Source organism: Marmota monax, unplaced genomic scaffold (genome assembly GCF_021218885.2).
Source record: "Marmota monax isolate L192 unplaced genomic scaffold, Marmota_monax_Labrador192_F-V1.1 WCK01_AAM20220418_F8-fsc00033, whole genome shotgun sequence".
NCBI classification, from domain to species: Eukaryota; Metazoa; Chordata; class Mammalia; order Rodentia; family Sciuridae; genus Marmota; species Marmota monax.
This window is the reverse complement of record NW_026694282.1, coordinates 10,061,143-10,082,643: the sequence shown is the minus strand read 5'-3', so window position 1 is coordinate 10,082,643 and position 21,501 is coordinate 10,061,143.

Sequence of the window (21,501 nt, the reverse complement as noted above, 5' to 3'; positions counted from 1 at the left end):
AAATCACACTTAGTGAAAAAAAATATTGAAAGCTTTGCCTTTTAAGATCAGGAACAAGACAAGGTAACCAACTACCACCACTTCCATTCAACATAGTATATAAGTCCTAGACAGAGCAATTAGGAAAGAAAAAAAAATGAAAGGCATCCAAATTTAAAAGGAAGTATAACTGTCTCTGTTTATAGACAACATGATCTTATAACAGAAAACACAACAGATTCCACCCAGAACTGTGAAAACTAATAAACAATTCAGAAAAGTTGTAGAATACAAAATCAACATATAAAAATCAGTGTCATCCCCACACACTACCAATGAACCATCAAAAATAGAGATAAGGAAAACAATCCCATTTATAGTATCTACAAATATAAAAATAAAATAGAAGCAAACTTAACCAAAGAGGTGAAAAGCTGTACACTAAAACTATAAAAAATGATAAAATAAAGAAAATACAAATAAAAAATACAAAACAATGATAAAGTAAAGAAAAAACAAATAATCAGAAAGCTATATAAAAAGAAAAAGAAAGTCCATGTTCTTGGATTAGAAAATTAATCTGTCAAATGTTTTCTATTATTCAAAGCCTTCTATAGAGTCAATGAAATTGCTATCAAAATTCCAATTGCATTTTCACACAAATAGAAAAAAATTCCTAAAATTCATACAGAAACACACACAAATAACTGAAATAATTTTGAGGAGGGTGAAAAAAAAGTTGGAGACATCACCCTCCTTCACCTCAAAGTATATTGCAAGGCAAGTAATCAACACACCATGGCACTGTCATAAAAATAAACACATACATCAGTGAAAGGGAATAGAAAACCCAGAATAAATCCACATATTTATGATCAATTGACTTCCAACAAAGATGCCAAAAAGACACAATAAGGAAAGAAAAATCTTTTCAATAATCAATAATTTTTATTGGAAAGACTGGGACTCCACATGTGAAAGAGTAAAATTAGACACTTATTTTACAACATATGCAAAACAAAGTATATTAAAGATTTAAACATAATATCTGAAATTGTAAAACTACTTGAAGAAAACAGGAAAATTTCTAATCTCTGTGACATGGATCTGAGCCATGATTTTTCAGGCTATGACCCCAAAAGCATAGGCTACAAAAGCAGAAATAAAGTAATTACATTAATTTAGAAATCCAAGGAAACAATTAACAGAATAAAGAGATAACCTACAGAATGAAGGGAAATATTTACAACCAAACATCTGATAAGAAGTTAAAATCCAAAATACATAAGAAGCTCAATAGCAAGAAAACCATATTTTAAAAAATGGGAAAGAGATGTGAATAGATATTTTGCCAAAGAGGACCTATAAATAACCCACAGGTATATGAAAAAAATGCTCAACATTATTAATCATGGGTGAAAGGCAAAGTTAACGACAATACAGTATCAACTCATACTTACTATAATCGCCTTTTATCTAAAAGACAATGACAATAACAGGGAAACACACACTTTTGGTGATAATGTAAATTACTGCAACCATTAGGAAAAACAGTACAGAGGTTCCTTAAAAAATAAAAAATACAACTACCATATGATCCAGTAATCTCACTACTGGGTATATAGTAAAAGGAAAAATAAATCAATAACTTGAGAAATTTGCACTTCTGATTTCATGACAGAATTATACCTAATAGTTAAGATATGAAATCAACCTGAGTCCTGAAGGAATACACAAAAATATGAATAGATAAAGAAAAGGTCACACACACACACACACACACACACACACACACACACCATGGGACACTATTCGGACATTAAAAAGAAGGAAATTTGGGCTGGGGATGTGGCTCAAGCAGTAGCGTGCTCGCCTGGCAGGCATGCGGCCTGGGTTCGATCCTCAGCACCACATACAAACAAAGATGTTGTGTCCACCGAAAACTAAAAAATAAATATTAAAAAATTCTCTATCTCTCTCTCTCTCTTTAATAAATAAATAAATAAGGAAATAAATAAATAAAAGAAGGAAATTCTGTCATTTCCAACAAAATGGATATATGGGGAGGGCATGTTAGCATGTTAAATGAAACTACCCAGACACAGAAAAATACTGCATAATCTTTTTATGATAAATCTTAAAAAATTAAACTCAAAAAAACCCCAGAGAGCAGAATGGTAGATAACAAAGAGAAGATGGGGACTTATGGGGGAGGGAATAAAGGAATGTTGATAAGAGGATACAACATTTCAGTTAGACAGGAAGAATAAATTCAGTAAATCCAGTGCACAAATAGCATCTATAGTTAGTAACAATGCACTGTATTCTTAAAAATCACTTAGATTATATTTTAAGCATTCTGACTACAAAATATGAGGCAATGCAAGTTAGTTAAATGGATTAGTCATCCCACAATGTATATATTTCACAATGTTACATCATTTTCTACTGGATGAACATATATAATTTTTGTTAATTTAAAAATAATAAAAAAGCTTTTCAACTAAAAGACAATTTAGAAACTGAGACAAAGAAAAAAGAAATGTAATTTTTAATTAAGAACTTTTCACAGAAGACCACTATTACACACTCTTGAATCAACCAATGAAGTAGCAAAATTATTGAAATAACAGCTTTCAAGACATCTGAAATTGGGCTGAAGGACAATGGTTGCTGGGAGAGGCAAAACAAGTGGGTTGAGCCCTACTCTGGCCACTACTTACCTCCTTTAGACAGTTTCCAGGCATCCTCATAGACAGAGGAAACCAAGGCAGAGAGCTCCACACACTCCCTGAGTTGAAGGGACAACTGAAAGCCTGCTAACCAAGGCAGCTAGAGTTTGCAGGAGAGCAGAGGACAACAGAGAACTGCTGAGAAGGCTGAGTCTAATCAGGACAAGAAGTTGAGGAAACTACCTGAGGCCAAGGAAAGAAAGCGGAAAGAATTAAAGAGAGCAATGTCCGATACTTACTCAGGACCATGAATATTGACTCTTTCCTTCAACAAAACGGAAAAATCAGTCATGATTCACAGGCAGTCAGTGAATAAGTGAAATACACAAAAGTGTTTCATCTGAATGGTGAAGAATAATTTACCCTGAACTGTGCATGGTTCTAGTCCCATCTAACAGATCTTAAAAATAATAGCCAAAAGATCTAAACTGTTTCCAAGTAATTTAATTGCATTCCAAGCAACAGCTGAAGAATATTTAGAGAAACAGAAAAGTATCCACTACTGAGGAAGGTAAAATTCACAACATTCTGACATCCAATCAATGATTACCAGGTATGCAAACAGGCAGAATAATATTACCCATAACCAAGAGCAGAACAATCAATTAAAGGCTAATAATGCAAACCAGAACTGACAGATGTTAGAATTAACAGATGATATTAAAGTGATAATGATAACTGTATTACTTATGTTCTAAAAGTTGAGATATAGAAGATACTAAAAAATCAAATTGACCTTCCAGATGAACACCATAATTCTAAGGAATAAAAAATTAAATAGCTATAATTGTGCACAGATTTAAAAGCAAAGCAATAAGAAATATAAAAATGAGACAAAGAGATAAGTATTTTTAAAAAAATGAACAGAATATCAAAGGGCTCTACTACAATTTCAAACAACATTATTATATAAAGTGAAAAGAAGAGTCCCAGACTGGAAGAAAACAATATAAATTTTATATATATTCTGATATTACATATATATGATATGTATGTTAAATGAAAGAAGCCAGGCAAAAAAATATATTTATGCACTTAGTATTTCCAATTACATGTAATTCTAGAATATGCAAACTAACACATAGTGACAGACTATTTCCTGGGATCAGAGAAATATGATGAGGAAAAGGAAAGGATTTCAAGGTGAAGGATATGTTAATTCTCTGGATTATAGTAATAGTTTGACAAAAATGTACATATTTGCAAAACACCAAATTATTTTGCAATTTCTGTAATAGATATCAATTGTACCTCAATTAAGCTTTTAAAACTTTCCACGAAGAGTATTCTCCAAGTCCACATGGCTTCGATTCTACCAAACATTTAAGAGAAAAATAATATAGAGAAATAATTTAGATATGAGGTGAGATATGTGTGCAATGCAAGAATTTTCAGAGATAAAATGATTAGATTATGATCATCATAACATGATCATTGGATTAATCCACTGATTTTATATATATATATTTGATACCAAACTTGGCAGGAACACTACATAAAATAAAATCATAACTCAATATGTTTTATTAACATTGAGAAAAAAAACCCTAGAAATGATATTAAAAAGTAAAATCCAGCAATATTAAAATATATGTTATTGAAAAGAAAGAGTATACAGTTGAATTAACACACGAAAATCTGTCAATGTAATTTACCATTTTGTCAGAATCAAAAGGTTGTCATTTTAATATATATATAAACTGTGTGATAAAATATAAAACCTCTTCATGATTAAAAAAACTCAGTATAATGGAAATAGAGGGGAATTATATAAATAGGATAAAATTTAGTCAAATATACAGTCAACATATTACTGTTAAAATATTGAAAATTTTTCTCTTTGGTTAGAAAACATTATCTATTATCCTTCTATTCAACATCATACTCTCAGTAATGTAAGAAAAATATGTAAAAATTTTAAAAATAGAAATCATACTAATAATATTCATGATGAAATGACTCTATATATAGAAAACCTAAAAGAATCTGTAAAGTATAAGGATTAATAAATAAGTTAATATTAGTCACAGAGAATTAATATTTGTGTGTACCAAGTAAACATGCAAAATTGTATTTTTATACACTGGCAAGAAACAATTGGCGAATGTAATTTTCAAATGAATGCCATTTTAAAATGAAGGACATCAACAATATATCCAAAAAGTAGGACTAAGTCTTCTAAAATCTGTATAAAGTCTCTACAATGAAAACAATAAAGCATTACTGAGAGAAGTTGAAAAAGCCTTGGAAAAAAGCAGAGATATGCCATATTCATGGATAAAAAGGGTAGAGGTTAAAACATCAATTCTCTTCAAACAGATCTACAGAGTCAGAGCAATACTAATCAAAACTGATCTACATTGAATCTGTATAGGTAGTATAACCATTTTGACAATATCAATTTTGCCTATCCAAGGGCATGGAAGATCTTTTCATCTTCTAGGTTCTTCTTTAATTTCTTTCTTTAGTGTTCTGTAGTTTTCATTGTAGAGTTGTTTCATCTCTTTTGTTAACTTGATTTCCAAGTTTTTGTTTGTTTGTTTGTTTGTTTTTAGGCTATGTGAATGGGATAGTTTACCTAATTTCTTTTTCAGAGGATTCATCACTGATGTATAGACATGCATTTGATTTATGGGTATTGATTTTACACCCTGTGACTTTGCTGAATTCATTTATTAATTCTACAAGTTTTCTCACGGAGTTTTTTGGATCCTCTAACTATAGAATCGTGGCAAGAAGAGTGAAACAGGAGGGATCACAATACCAGACCTTAAACTAAACTACAAAGCTGTAGTAACAAAAATGGCACGGAATTGGTACCAAAATAGACTGGTAGACCAATGGTCCAGAATAGAAGACAAAGAGACAAACCCATGTAAATACTGTTATATTAGTCAAAGGAGCCTAAAACATATATTGGAGAAAAGATATCCTCTTCAACAAATGGTGCTGGGACAATGAAAACCCACATGCAGCAAAATGAAACTAAACCCCTATCTCCAACCATGCACAAAACTCAACTGAAAGTGGTTCAGGAACCTAGGAATTTTACTAGAGATCCTTCACCTAATGGAGGGAATAGTAGGCCCAAATCTTCAGCACATCAGATTAGGCCCCAACTTCCTTAACAAGACTCCTAAAGCACAAGAATTAAAATCAAGAATCAATAAATGGGATGGATACAAGCTAAAAAGCTTTGTCTAAGCAAAAGAAATAACCAATGAGGTAAAGAGACAGCCTACATTTGGGGAGAAAGTTTTTGACACATGCACATCAGATAAAGCACTAATCCCCAGGATTTATAAAGAACTCAAAAAACTTAACACCCAAAAAGCAAACAACCCAATCAATAAATGGACTAAGGAGCTGAATAGACACTTCCCAGAAAAAGATATACAATTGAACCACAAATCTTTAAAAAAAATGTCCAACATCTCTAGTAGTTAGAGAAATGCAGTTCAAAATTACTCTAAGATTTCATTTCATGCCAATCAGAATGGCAGTCATCAAGAATACAAACAACAATAAGTATTGGTGAGGGTATGGGGGAAAAGGCACACTCATATATTACTGGTGGGACTGCAAATTGTTGCAACCACTCTGGAAAGCAGTATGGAGATTCCTTAGAAAACTTGGAATGGAACCACCACTTGACCCAGCTATCCTAAAAGGACTTGAAAACAGCATACTATAGTAGCACAACACATCAATGTTTACAGAAGCTCAATTCACAATAGCTAAACTGTGGAACCAACCTAGATGCTCTTCAGTAGATGAATGGATAGAGAAACTGTGGTATATATACACAATGGAATATTACTCAGCATTTAAACAGAATAAAATTACGGCACTTGCTGATAAATGGATGGAGTTGGAGAATATCATGCTAAGCAAAGTAAGCCATTCCCAAAAGAACAAAGGCGAAATGTTCTCTGTGATAAATGGATGCTGATCCATAATGGGGAGTGGAAGTGTTGGGGAAAATGGAGGAACTTTGGGCAAAGGGGAGGGAGGAAATGGGAGGGGGAAGAAAGATGGTGGAATGAGATGGACATTATTACCATAGGTACATGTATGACTGCACCTATGGTGTGATATCATATCGTGTACAACCAAAGAAATGAAAAATTGTGCAGAAATTGTGAATAGTGAAAAAAATGCATTCTGCTATCATATATACCTAATTAAAATAAATAAATAAATTAAAAAAAATTCTTTAAAAAACTGATCTACAGAGTCAATGCATTCCTAATCAAAATACCAGCATATTTGTTCCAGAGAAATGAGAAGTTGATTTGAAAATGTATATGTAAATTAAAAGAACTTAATAGCTAAAACATTTTTGAACAGAACCTGAGATATCCATGATAGTGAATTCCAAGATTTATTTTAAGGAATGGATTTGAAATAATATGGTACTGGCAAAAGAATGAACAAATACACCAATTGCACAGCTAGGAGTCCAGTAACAGATTCATTAACAACTAGTTACCTGATTATTCAAAGGCACCTCACCCTTTCAATACAGGAGGAATGGTCTTCCAATAAATGGTGTTGGACAGGATGTAAAGATGGGAAAGGAAAAAATCCATAACTACTTCCTATCGTATACAAAATTAATTTGATATGGATCATAGACCTAAATGTCAAATAATAAATCTTCTAGAGAAAAACAGGATAATATCTTCATGACCTTGGGTTAGGCAAAACTCTTTTAAACAACACCAAGACACTAATCATAAAAAACGAATCATTGAGAAATTGAGTTTCATTAAAGTTAAGATATTCCAGCCATCCAAAACATAATTAACATAATAACATAGCATAATCAACATAAAAACATAATTAAGAGTGAGAGGGAGAGAACGGATAAAAGGGCTTACATCCAAAAAACATAAAGAATGCCTATAAATCATTAATAAAGAAATAGACAATGCACTTTTTAAAAGGGCACAATGCTTAAAGTAGTACTCACAAAATAGGGTACATGTTTACTAGTGATATTCATTTGATGTAAATATAAATGTAATTAAAGTATATAATTAATCATCAAGGAAATTAAGATCCTTCTTGCACATTAACCACAATGGCAAAATTAAAAATGATTTATTATAAAAAGTATTGGTAAAAAATATAAAGCAACGAGAATTCTTACATGTTGTACCTTGGAATACAAATTGGTAAAAACTACTTTGGAAAACAGTTGGAATCAATTAAAGCTAATCATATGCTATCATATGGCCCAGCATTTCCACTCCTATGTACACATACCACAAATATTAATGTATCTGTAAAACAAAAATATTTGTAAAACAAAAACCATGGTTAAGTATGTGCATAATTTCTTTTCTTTATTATAAGGCAATGCTAAAAATAATCAAAACAACAATAGAATAAAAACAAAGTGTGATTAACATATGGGATATTGCATACAAATAATAACTGTTTTAGAAACTGCCATTCTGCAGCAGGCCAGATACAAAAGAGGTGATAATGCATGATTCTGCCTGTAGGAAGTTCACAAATGGCCAAATTAATCCATGGTGATGGACATTGAAATAGTGGTCACTTTTGCAGGGGGGCAGAGATGTTATTGACTGGGAAAACATCCAAAGGAATTTTGTGTGGTGCTATAAATGTTTTATACCTTAACGTAGATGACAGTTTCATGATTATATGCAAATGCAAAATGTCATATGTATACTTAAAGTTCAAGTCTGTATGAAAATAAATAGAAAAATGAAAACAAATTTTTAACAATTTTAACAATATTTTTAAAGTCTTTCATCTCAGTTAAGATAAAAGGCACACTTTTACTTTTTTTTTTAAATAAAAATCTAGTAAATACAAGAAGTCAACTTCTCCAGCAGCCAAATGGATCTGCAAGAGCAATGGGCAAATTCCAAATCCATTTTGTCAGCAAACACTAGATCAGAATAGGTTTTCTCTTCACCTACAGATGAATAAACAGAAGAAAGTGAAAAAGAAAAATTTTTTAAACACTGCACTAGAAAAAGGAGTATCACCCAAGAGTTTCAGAGGGAGGACTTATCATTCATTGATGTATTACAGGAACATTGGGCCAGCATGTAAAGGAATGTAATTTTCATAAGAGAAAGCTATAAAAATAGAATAAGTTAAAGGATTTAAACAATGGCGTAAGATGAAATGATAAGTTTGCACTCAATTCAAAAATATAAATTAGGTAAGTATAGGAATTGCTCATACAAAAATTGTAGTAATAATAAGGGTTTATTTGATAGAGAGGATAGTTGTAGTTAGAAAAGAATAGATAATGAGGAAAGTGTGAGAAGATCCTTGAAACCAAAGTTTAAAAAACAACTGAGAGCTATATAAGGTTAAGAAGAAAGACAGAACATGATTAGATAATAATAATAAAGTTAACTCACTCAGCAACCATTAAGTAAGCAAGAAAATTTAATATAAAGCAAGGAACATAATATAAAAGTGTACAATAAAATTCTTCCATGAACATATATGTGGGTCAAAAAAATTAAAGTTCAGAGTTATGTTGTTACAAGGTTGGGAGCAGGGTGCCCTGGTCTAGCTGCCAATTGGCACGACTTTCTGTTAATTGTCCCTCTAGTTTAAATAACATTCGGGAAACTCCTAAGATTTTTAGCATGGGGACAATTGTTCCAGGAGTCTCCCAGTTGGTGGCTGCACTTTGTTAGCTCTGCCAGGGAGAACGGGCCAGCTGGGGAGGTAGGACTGGAACTCTGTGCTTCCACCAACCCAGATGTGTTACCCACAGCTTCTCTCTTGTCCTACAATCACCGCCACCACTACCCAGCTACAAAAATAAAAGACGGAGGGCCAAGTGGAAAATGCATGCCAAGCAACAGCAGCATTATATCTGAATCAGCATTGTCAGGGAAGATAAAAACACTTTCACTTACCTCCATAGAACTTTGGGACTATGTCAATACTGGTTCTGTAAAAATATCTTAGAAATAGATAACAGGGACATTCTGAATTTTGTTTTTGTTTGTCTCTTTTGTTTTTTTTGTTTGTTTGTTTGTTTGTTTGGGGTCTTGTTTTGGTGCCAGGGATTGAACCTAGGAGCCCTTAACCAATGAGCCACATCCTCATCCCCTTTTATTTTTCATAGAGAGACAGGGTCTCCCTAAGTTACTTAGGGCCTTGCTAACTAGCTGAGGCTGGCTTTGAACTTGTGATCCTCCTGCCTCAGCTTCCCAAGCCATTCTGACTACAGGCATGAGCCCACTGAGCCCTACCCACAGATGTTCTGAAGAAAAGCAAATCAATTAGAAAACAAGACAGCAAAAGAGTGGGAAAGGGAGAGAAGAATGATAAATGTGTATAAAGAGACTTAAGGGGGAAACGGGGTGGTTGTAAAGGTAATTGATCCAAAAGATATAAAAAAGAAAAAGAAATTAAAAGAGAAAGAAAACAAGGAAGGAAGAGCAAGAGAATAAGGGGGAAGAAACAAGAGGAAAGAGGAAGGGAGGCAGGGAGGGAGAAGGATGCTCACAGCATTATTCTGTATTCTAAAGAAATTTGTCTGGCATAGAAAAAGCAGGCACCTTAATCTCATCTTAGAGTGCTTACCCAAGGTTTCCCAACAGTCTTCTCTTAAAATACTGTCCCCATTCTCTGAGATACTTCCAGGGAAAGTGGGAAAGTCCTAGAAGTGGTTTTGTCTCACAGGACAGAACAAAACAATGGCTCCTTCAGTAAGGAGAAAGTCATCGGATTCCATTGTGTCTTTTTTCTGGATCCATAAAATATGTCCTCAACGGGGTCAAATAAAAATCCACTGAGTATTATATGAAGATTTATATTCATAATAAAAGGGGAAAAAACAGAGGTGAATTTAGAGAGACTTAAACACTATTAGAAGTAAAGGAAATGTTCAAGATTAACAGGGTTCACAACAAGTGAACCAAGAGTAGAAATATAAACAAACTGATTCTAAAGGCAACTGAAAATACACTTGGTTACATGAAAGATAATTATGGAAGAGGATGATAAATTTCCAATTGTTTACACCCTAAAATTTATTAAAAATTATTGAACTAGAACACTTGGATAAGGGAAAGTTGAGGAAAGAGAAACAAAAATATTATCAGAAATAAAACAAAACCAGAAATTAGATTTTAGTGCCTAAGCAATATATATATTGCTAAATATTTTTAGCATTATTTGGAATTCACAAAGAGACTAGCTGCAGCAAAAAGGGAGGAGGGCAGCTATCTGTGAACACCTTCTGTTTGTTTTGTGTTTTTCTTAAGAAAACCATCCATGTTTCTTAACAGAATTTAATAGCATTACCTTATCTGTTCCTACTGATGAATGTTTTATGGCCAAAGGCAAGTATAGAAATGTTCTAAAGAAAAAAACAGTTCACCCTATTAAGTAAACCATTGATATATCGGAGACAAAGCAAGCTATGACATTGAAAATTAACAATTTAAGGATATAACCATAATAATAATTGCTACTTTCCAAGATAATTATTCAAAGCATCCACAAGAAACACCTCAGGCACTGAATGTTCCTCAGGGCAGCGGTCATCTTAATCCAAATTCTGTCATTACAAAATCCCTTCAAATTGGAGATTAATAAGAAAATAGTGCTGTCAAACTGACAGCAAAAGACATCCATTTAGTTCTATTTTTTAAAGTAATATGTTGTTGCAGAAACAAATGGAATTCTCACGGTACTCATTTTTTTTCTACTGTAACTGTAAAAAATATAAAAAACTTCAAACAATGAAAAAGTCTGACTTGGGTCTCATTGGGCTAAAATTGAGATTTTCGCAAGGGTATGCACTTTCTGGAGACTCTAAGGGATATGTGGTCTCCTTTCCTTTTCCAGATTCCAAGGATGCCTGCCTCCCTTGGCTCACGGCCTCCTTCCATTTTCTAAGACAGCAGTGGTCAAGTCTTTAATTCTTAATCCAAATTCTGTCATTACAAAATCCCTTCAAATTGGAGATTAATAAGAACATAACATCACATGGATACTGACTTCTGCCTCCCTTTTCTACTTTTGAGGACCTTTGTGATCAAACTGGGCCCCACACAAATACTCCAAGATAATCTCCTATCTTAAGGTCAGTCAGTGAGCCACCTAAACTTCATTGGCAAAGTTAATTCGCCTTTGCCCTCTAATGTGACATATTTATACGTTCTGGGGATTAGAATGGAAACATATATGGGGCCCCTTATTCTACCTACCACACCCAGGTACACATTCATGAAAAATTTCTTTACCTTTTCCATTCAAGATATTAATAGTTTTCTGATCTTGAGGTTTATAAAAACATGAAGATTTTAACCTATTCTGTATACTTACAGAGATAGCAATTTTATAGTGCTAGTTGTTCTAAAGTGTTTTATGGTTAATATATGTGTACATATATGCACATATATATTTAAATCTACAACTTCCATTTGCATTTGACTTTATGCTTTTGTACAGCCTTACTTCATTTATTTTGAGAAATACAGTACATCCCTGTGTCATAATGAAAGTTGTTATATACCAACTTGTGTTCATGTGTGAAATTTTTCCTAAGTAACTAAAAGTAGAATTACTTGGATGCAATTGCTTTCCAAGGTGTTTTTGCCAATTTATGTTTCCATGAGCAATACACTAAGATTTCTCTGTTCTCGAAATTCTTATAGAGCTTTAAATATTTTTCATATTCTTATGAGGCTGAATCGTGCCTCCGCACTGCAATTCATATTTTGAAGTCTCAAAACTCCCAGTGCTTAGAATGTGATTGTATTTGGAGATAGGAGTCTTTAAAGAAATTATGAAGTCAAACTAAAGCCTTTAGGGTAGACCCTAATTCAATGACAGTTGTCTTTCTAGTGCTTCTTTTTTAGTTTTAATTTTTTCTTTCCAGAATTCTGGGTTTTTTTCAGTACCACCTCCCAGTACATAAATTTCTTATTGTATCATTGTCATTTCTTGAGTTTTTTCCATTGTATTTTTTTGATTAATAGTTTAGTGATTTTTTAAATTTATAATATTTATAATTCATTATTTTTCATATATACATATTCTTGTTTAATTGCCACCAGTTTTATAATTTTTTACTCTTTGTAATTGTTTATCTCATTGTATGGCTTAGGTTTATTTGCTTTTTGTTTGACTGTTCCATAAAATTAAGTTCATGTGGAACAAATTTACATTTCTCTTCTGTTATTGGTGTTTAATATTTTCATAAAGTTTAAATTTGGGGGGAGAAGTTTTAATGCATTCTTTTTAGTCTATTTATTTATTGTTTGTCCTCCATGTTCACCCCTTTCTCTCCAGGAATTTTTCTTCAGAGTCCCTAATTTCATGTCAGGAACTAGGTCTTAAAATGAAATTAACAGCTTCTGTCTCTTGTTGAGACTGAGAATATCACAGACTCAGTCAAACACTAGTTGAATTTCTTGTAGATCCTCATCCTAAAGTGATAACTATAAAAATCTTCCTTATAAAACAATCAGCATGTTAAACGCTATAGCCACAATCATTGATCTGAGGAGAACTATGCATTGATCTGTCTTAACTTCCTTTACCTGTTAGAAATTCCTGTCCAAGGCCCTAATTTCAACCGGTACCCCTTAGCTCCTATCTGTCCCTTTGCCTTCCCTACCTCTGGTGTGGAGAACTTGGAGTCACCTTCCCTCTAAAGACACCCACTCCTGGCTGCACCTTCAGTACTCCATCATTGTTATAAATTATTTTCACGGATAAAGTTTTAGGAAAGAAGGAGTGAATAATAACTTGAATTTATGCATCTATTTTAGTTTTCACAAAATAACTGAAAAAAATTCCTCCATTTTCTCATTATACAAAAATATCCAGGAATTAAATGTACAGTATAAGAGATCCCACTATCCTGTGTGAAATATTGTCAGTAGGATTTTTTTCCTGAAATAAGAATAATTCATTTAAATCAGTGATTTTCAGAATTTAAGAGTTTTTAAATAACCTAAAGATCATGTTTCAAGTGTGAAATCTAGGTCCTAATTTTCAAAGTTTCTGATTTTGTAAGTCTAGAATTACACCATGGGGGGTGGAACAATTTTAGTGCACTGTAGATGAGAACCTAGAAGGATGATTTTAAAATAACATAAAGTTTAACCTCGTCTCTAGTGACTGGTTTTTAAAAACCAACCTGTTCCAAAGCTGCATGCCTTAGAGCAAAATAAGAGCAAAAGATCTTTTATACTGGAAAAATCTTTTTTTCTTTGTCTCTTAGAGTTTCTATTTCTCTTTTAGTTTGTTTAACTAGCCCCAACCCACCCACTTCCAAAAAAAAAAAAAATGGTTTAAGAATAAGTTACATCTAACAAAACTGACAAGAACTGAGGTTGTAATTCTCACCTTGATCATAAATGCCCTGTGTGCACTTTTTACATTAAATGAGACACTTATTTTTTCATAATGACTGCTTCTTGATGTTTAGTGAAGTTAAAAATAGCCCTCTTCCATGGATGGGTAGGTGTCCTCCATATTTTGAATCACTTAATTTTTTATTTTTTAAATTTTTTAATGTATAATAGCAGTGTTAAAGGGAAGGGCTATATTAGGCGCAATGAAATATATTCCAGCTTAAAGGTCATTGATTTAGGTCAGAGCAGAGAGAGAAACAGTAATGAATGCTAAGCTGTGTCAAAAAAGTCAAAGTGACTGACTAATTACTCCATACCCTTCTCCTCCAGCCTCACATTTAGTGAAGCTCTGTAGTTTAGTACCTTAGTACCGCCAAAGCCAATTACCAAAGCCAATTTCATGCATGGACAGCACTGAGTTTTACCCTCTTTCTTCTTCCTCCTCCCTGCTTAAGGCAGAGAAAATGTATTCCTAAACCATTCCAAATTCAAGTATATTAAGGAGCACAAAAACTAGGCTTCATATTTTTAAATATTTTGCTATCACTATGGCTCATGTTTCATCAAACCAACCTGAATGTAAGATGTGGCTGCTTATTGTGGGTATCCCACATTGAGGAGAGACAAATTTCATAAAGGACATTAAACATTCTACCCAGGGGAGCAAAAAAAGTTTAACTCAGAAAAAAATAATGCCATAGGAATGGAAATGTCAAAAAGTGTTTAGAATAAAAATAACTTTATAAAAAGGAAATCAGGAGAACTCCTTTAACATATTTATTTTATTACATATAACTATGCAGAATTAATAGGGCAGAAAATAATTATTTCTCTGGTCCCCAATAAAATATATGAGCATCTTTTAATAATACAGGAGACATAAAGAAAATGAAGAGGCTCACACTACAAGAATTTGATAGCTTTATGAATGTTTTAATTTTCTTGATTCCTTTCCAAGATCAAGACAACAACTTGGCAATTTTTAACCAAGAAGATATGTCATTCCTATCTAGAAAGTAGTATTGAAGTTTCCAGCTTTTCTAAACAGAAAGCAAGATAATCATTGAATCAAACTTAGACATGAAAGGGTTTTGCACAGTTTATTAAAACATGACATTATATCAAAGTTTATAGGTTCTTTCCCTGAAAGGTTCACATTGATTTTGGATGTGAAAAAAACTGATGTGGCATGATAGATTTAGATGATTGGAATTTAAAACATACGCTTAAAATCTGTGTCAAATAATGACTCCCAGCTACTTTGTAAAACCAAGAACTGGACAGGGCATCTTTTCGATTCTAAATCATATCTTCAGCTCATTCCACCATAAATGTCCTGTCTTCCCTTGTGTCCAATTTAAAAATTTTTGACACTAGGTAAAATGCTGCCTCATATAGCTAGAAGTAATCTCTCCGTCACATGAACACAACAGCAATTTTTCTATATCTTTGTCTCTCCATAGACTCAAAACTTATTAGTCTAGTATTCCAGTTATGTTGGATAAGTGATAGTAACCTCTGCTAGAAGGTAATTTTGTTTAGGGTAGGCTATTTGTCATATCTTTATAGCACCCAGTATTTTAAGATACTTCCTTCACCCTAGTAGCTACATAATTAATATTTTTGAAAATGTGAATGGAGACAGGAATGAAACCAAAACAGACTCCCCACCAAATAAGATATACATAAGACAAATAAGCATAGGAAAAGACGTTTTATACCACATCATCAGAGAAGTTCAAATTAAAATAATAAAGAGATATCACTATCCATGTATTAAAATGGTCAAAATCCAGAACCTTGATGAGTGTTTAAATATAGGCAAGGCTGTGGAGCATCAGGAATTTTTATTCACTGCTTGTGAGAGTGCAAATGGTACAGTCACTTTGGACGAAATGGGAATTTTCTTACAAACTAAATATGCTCTTACCCAACAATCCAGCAGTTGTGTTCTTGGTAGTTACCTACAGGAGATGAAAGCTTTTGTCCACACAAAGTCCTGCACAAGAATATTCATGGTAGGCTTATTCATAACTGCTAAAACTTGGAAGCAATCAATACGTCCCTTAGTCATTGAAATGAATAAATTGGACCATAGAATACTATCAACACTAAAAGAAATGATATCTCAAGCTATGAGAAGACATGGAGGAAAGAAATGTGTATTGCTAAGTGAAATAAACCAATCTATGAATGCTACATGCTGTATGAATCCAAACCGTATAACATTATGGAAAAGACCAAATTATGGAGACAGCAAAAGGATCAGTGATTGCCAGAGATTTAGTGGGAGAGAGAGATGACTAGGCAGAGCACAGAATATTTTTAGGGCAGTGAAATAATTTTGTATACTACCATGGTGGACACATTTTTGAAATTTCATAGAATATGCAACACCAAGAATACATAAACCTTACTATAAACTATAGACTTTGGTACTGATATGTCAATGCAGATTCATTAATTGTAACAAATGTACCACTATGATGAAAGATATTGATAGTGGATGTTTGTGGGGACTGGGGTATTGAGAACTCTCTGTACTTTCCATTAAATTTTTCTGTGAATCTAAAAATTAATCTAAAAAAACGTGTTAATTAAAAATAAATAAAAGCAGGGCTGGGGCTGAGGTTCAGTGGTAGAGTGCTCGCCTAACATGCACGAGGCACTGGGTTTAATCCTCAGCACCACATAAAAATTAAAAATAAAGATAATGTGTACCTAAAACTAAAAAATAAATATTAAAAATAAATAAAGAAATAAATAAAACAATGTGAAGACCTAAATAAATGAAGTTATGTATCATGTACCTGAATAGAAAGATGCAATATTTTAAAAATATCAATTCTTTCAAACTGATTGATACCCTTGATATAATCCTAATCAAGGCACCAGACATATTTTTTTTTATGAAACTCACTAGCTAACTCTAAAATCTATGCAAACAGAAAGGGTCAAAATTATAACTAAAAAGAACAAATAATTTTGTTTTAATTTTGAAAAAAGAAAGCATCAAAATTGCCAGACAAATCATAAAAAAGAACAGCATTGGGTGACTTACACTACTAGAGTCGCTATAAAAGCATAGTAATTAAGATAATTTGATATCAGTGACAGGATAGACAACTAGAAGAAAATGGAACAGAATAGAGAATCCAGGTGAAAACAGATATTGCATTTGATTAGCAACAAAGATGACACAGAAGTATAGCAGGGGAAAGAAAAGTCTTGGGGCCTGGGTTGTGGCCTCAGTGGTGGAGCGCTCGCCTAGCACATGCCGGGTGCTGGGTTCGATCCTCAGCACCACATAAAAAATAAAATTAAGGCATTGTGTCCAAGTAAAACTAAAAAACAAATTTGTTTTAAAAGTCTTTTAAATAAATGGTGCTGGTTCAGTTGTGTACCACATAAGGATCAAAAATGAAATTTGGCATCTTCTTCACCCTAAACACAGAAACCTATCCCAAGTCAACCACTGATCTACATGTGACCTAGGAGGAAATATCTCATGGAAGAATACTTTTATGACATTGAACAAGAAAAGATTGTTTTTAATTGGATTAAAAGGTCAAATCATGAGGAAAAGATAAGGAAATTAGATTATATTAAATTAGTTATTGCTGTTGAACAAAAAATGCCATTGAGTAAGAATGCAACAGACAGATGAGAGGAAATGTTTAGTGTACTGTAAAACTCTCATACAGAACTCTCTTATAAGAAAATACTAGACTAACCAGGTTTTTAAATAATTGAAATATTTCACCCTAGAAAATAACATATTTAAATGACTGAAAATAATATGAAAAGTTGTTAACTTCAGTAATTATTAAGACAATACAAATTAAAACCACAATATTGTGACACCATAGAACCTCCAAATTCATTAATAATCTTTAAATTGAAAAATACCACTCTTTGCAAGGATATGAAAAACTGGAACCCTCACACACTGTTGAGGATATGTAAACATCACTTTGGAAGACTAGAATTATATAATAAAGCTGAAAGTTTATAATGCAGCTCCATATGATAAAATTTATATATAAGGATATGCATAAGGGATATGTATAAAAATATTGATGCTTATAATAATCCCAAGCTATGAGAAACCAAAATATTATCAGTAGATAAATTATGAATTCATATAATAGAATATCTTTAACAGCTATGAAAATTAAGTTCTGCAATATATGCCATTAAAAAAAGTCCCACAAACATAATGTTGAACAAAGGAAACAAGGCAAAAAGGAATGTATAAATTTATAAGAAGCTGGGAATCAAGCAAAACTACTCTATATTTTGTAACTCAGAAATGTAGTTAATTTTGAAGTAGAAGCTGAAAGTAGTAGTAAGAGGGGTCACCACCAACTTTCTCCTTGTTGACCTGATTGTGTTCATTTGTGACCAAAAACTTAATTTTTGCATATTTGCACATATATGTTATCCTTCAATTAAAATTGTAAAATAAAATTCCCATTTTAAAATCTACTAAACTGTTCTAATTAACCAACTTTTTAAAATAAGATAATTTGGGCATGAACTTGTTAAAGTGAGTTCATTTGGGTAGAAGTGGTCAATATATTCTTTTTAAAATGCATATAAAGTTTCTGTTTAATAATCACTTTCTTTGCTAATAATCGTTGTTTGTTTGTTTGTTTTTTACTCACCATCAGATTAGCAAAGAGTGATCAACATGAAGCTTACCAATTCATAATTTCTATGGTCCACTCTTCTTGCCACTTTGTAAATTATGTGTTTTTTTCTCATGACTTTTTCAGTGCTTATGATTTAAAAGATTAGTGATAATTCAAAGAACAGATCCAATATGCAGGAGTCTTTCTTTCTTTTTTTAATACAGGAGTAAAGACTAATGGAAGGTAAAAGTAATAACTACAACTACAGAGAGACTTTCTGACTAAAAATAAATAAAAATCAGAGTCTACAGGTTGGCCATTTCTGAGCAACCATATTCTATGAAAAAAAATTAAAGAAAAAAACTAAATACCAACTCATATTTTCTAATTTAAAGGTTACGGGGGAAAGGTTATATAAATATCTAGACAGATAAGAAATAAAATAAAAGATTATCTGTAAGGGACAGAAATCAGAAGGCCTTCCCATTTCTAAACAACATAGAAAGCAAGAAGACAATGGCTAACAAGTCCAGTCCTGATTCAGTAGAAGAAAGGGAGGGAAGGAAGATGGGAGTGATGGAGGGAGAAAAGAAAGAAAACAAGAAAGAAGGGGTTCAAGCATGAACAATCTACAGATGTAGGACCCAAGGATTCTCTTTCTGTTGGGCTGTTACCATTGCCAAAGAAACAAAAAGACATTATTAGATTACAAAGACTGAAAATGCATTATCCAGATCCCCTACCTAAATGCTATCTGTGACACAATCAAAAGAAAGAGCTCCTGCCTTGTCAATACATACCCAGAAATGGGATTGCTAGATCATTGTCCTTCTATTTTAAATTTTTTGTGTACCTTTCATATTTTTTTCTATAATTTTTGTGCTAATTTACATTATCACCAACAGTGCACAAGAGTTGCTATTTTCTACATCCTTACCACTCTGTTAATAGACACTCTGACACACGTGAAGGTATCTTTGTGTTAGATTTACATTTTCCTGATGACTAATGATGTTGAGAATTTCCTTCATGTATCTGTTGGTCAGTTGTGTCTTCTTGTCAGAAATGTCTATTCAGATCTTTTGCTCATCAGGTTATCAGAGTCTCAGAGAGGTATTTGCACTCTTGCATTTATTGCAGGTGAGGCTGTTTTTACTCAATTGCCAAAGTATGAAATCAACCTGAGTGCCTACCAACGGATAAATTGATAAAAGAAAATGTGGTCTATATATATACCAACACCGTGTACACACACACACACACACACACACACACATTAATTATTCAGCCTTAAAAGGGAGGACATCAGTTGGGCTTGGTGGCATTACCTGTAATCCCAGTGACTAAGGGGGCTGAGGCAAGAGAATTCCAAGTTCAAGACCAGCCTCAGCAATTTAGGGTAACCCTAAGCAACTTAACAAAACCCTGTCTCAAAATGGAAAATTAAAAGGACTGGAGATGTGACTGAGTGATTAAATGCCCCTAGGTTCAATCCTTGGTACACAAAAAAAGGAGGAAATCCTAAGAAATCCTATCTGTGAATCTGTTGTAACATATGACACAATCTCACTTAGGTGTAGAATATAAAAACGTCCATCTCATAGAAGCAGACAGTAGTATAGTGGATGTCAGTGTTCTGAGAGTGGGAAAAAAAATGGAGAGATATCAAATGATACAAAGTTTTACTTACAAAAAAATAAATAAATTCTGGAGATCTAATTTACAGCTGGGTGGCTACAGTTAATATCTCTGTATTATATACTTGAAATTTGCTAAGAGAGCCCATCTTAAGAGTTCTCACCACACAAATTTAAAAATATTAACTGTAATATTACGGTTATGTTAGCTACCTTATGTGAACTGATCATTTCAAGAAATTGTTGTAAACCTTTAATATACACAATTTTTGTCAATGACACCTCAATAAAACTGGGGAAAAAAATGAAACAATGGGAAAAAGGAAGGAAGGGAGGGAAGGAAGAGAGAGAGGGAGGGAAAGAAGAAAGAGGGAGGAAAGAAAGAAAACAAGGAAGGATGGATTCGAGCATGAACAATCTGCAGATGTAGGACCCTAGAGTGAGGGTATTGTTGCTACTTGAACCAGTGGTGATCAAAGAGTGACTGTGGGCCCCGGGGCAGTGGCTTGGTGGTAGAATATTCACCTGGCATGCATGAGGCCCTACATTCAATCCCCAGCACTGTAAAAAGGAAGAGTTACTGAAATTATAGTGAATTCAAGTGAAAATATCAGAAATAATTCTTCAAAGAAAAATAATATAAAATAATTCAAGCATTTTGGAAACTTTTGAAGGTAACAAGGGTGTTATCAATCATGTGTCTCATTTTAGATGTCATGAGTAGGAACGGGAGTGTAGAGACAAGGGAACTTGATTCTAATCCATCGCTATTACATTCTCACTATGTTAATTGAAGCAAATCACTGATCTTTCTGGGTTTCTGCCTCCCCGGCTATAAAATAACCACCTTTTCTGCCTCCCCAGCTATAAAATAACCACCTTATCTGTGGTGATCTGAGGGATCAAATGAAAGAACAGACTGAAAAGCTTAACCATAGTAGATAAGTTAGTAATTAAAAGTCCAAATTCTCTCTCCACACATCATGAATTCTTCCTTTTCAAAAGTAATCCTTTTTAGTCAACTGACTAGAAATCTTTGTCCTGTCCTTACCTCCTCTCCATCCTTGGTCAGGCACTATTCTTCCAAGTCACTCTTCCTTATTTGTCCTGCTTCCTGTCAGAACCAGGTGCTTAGAGG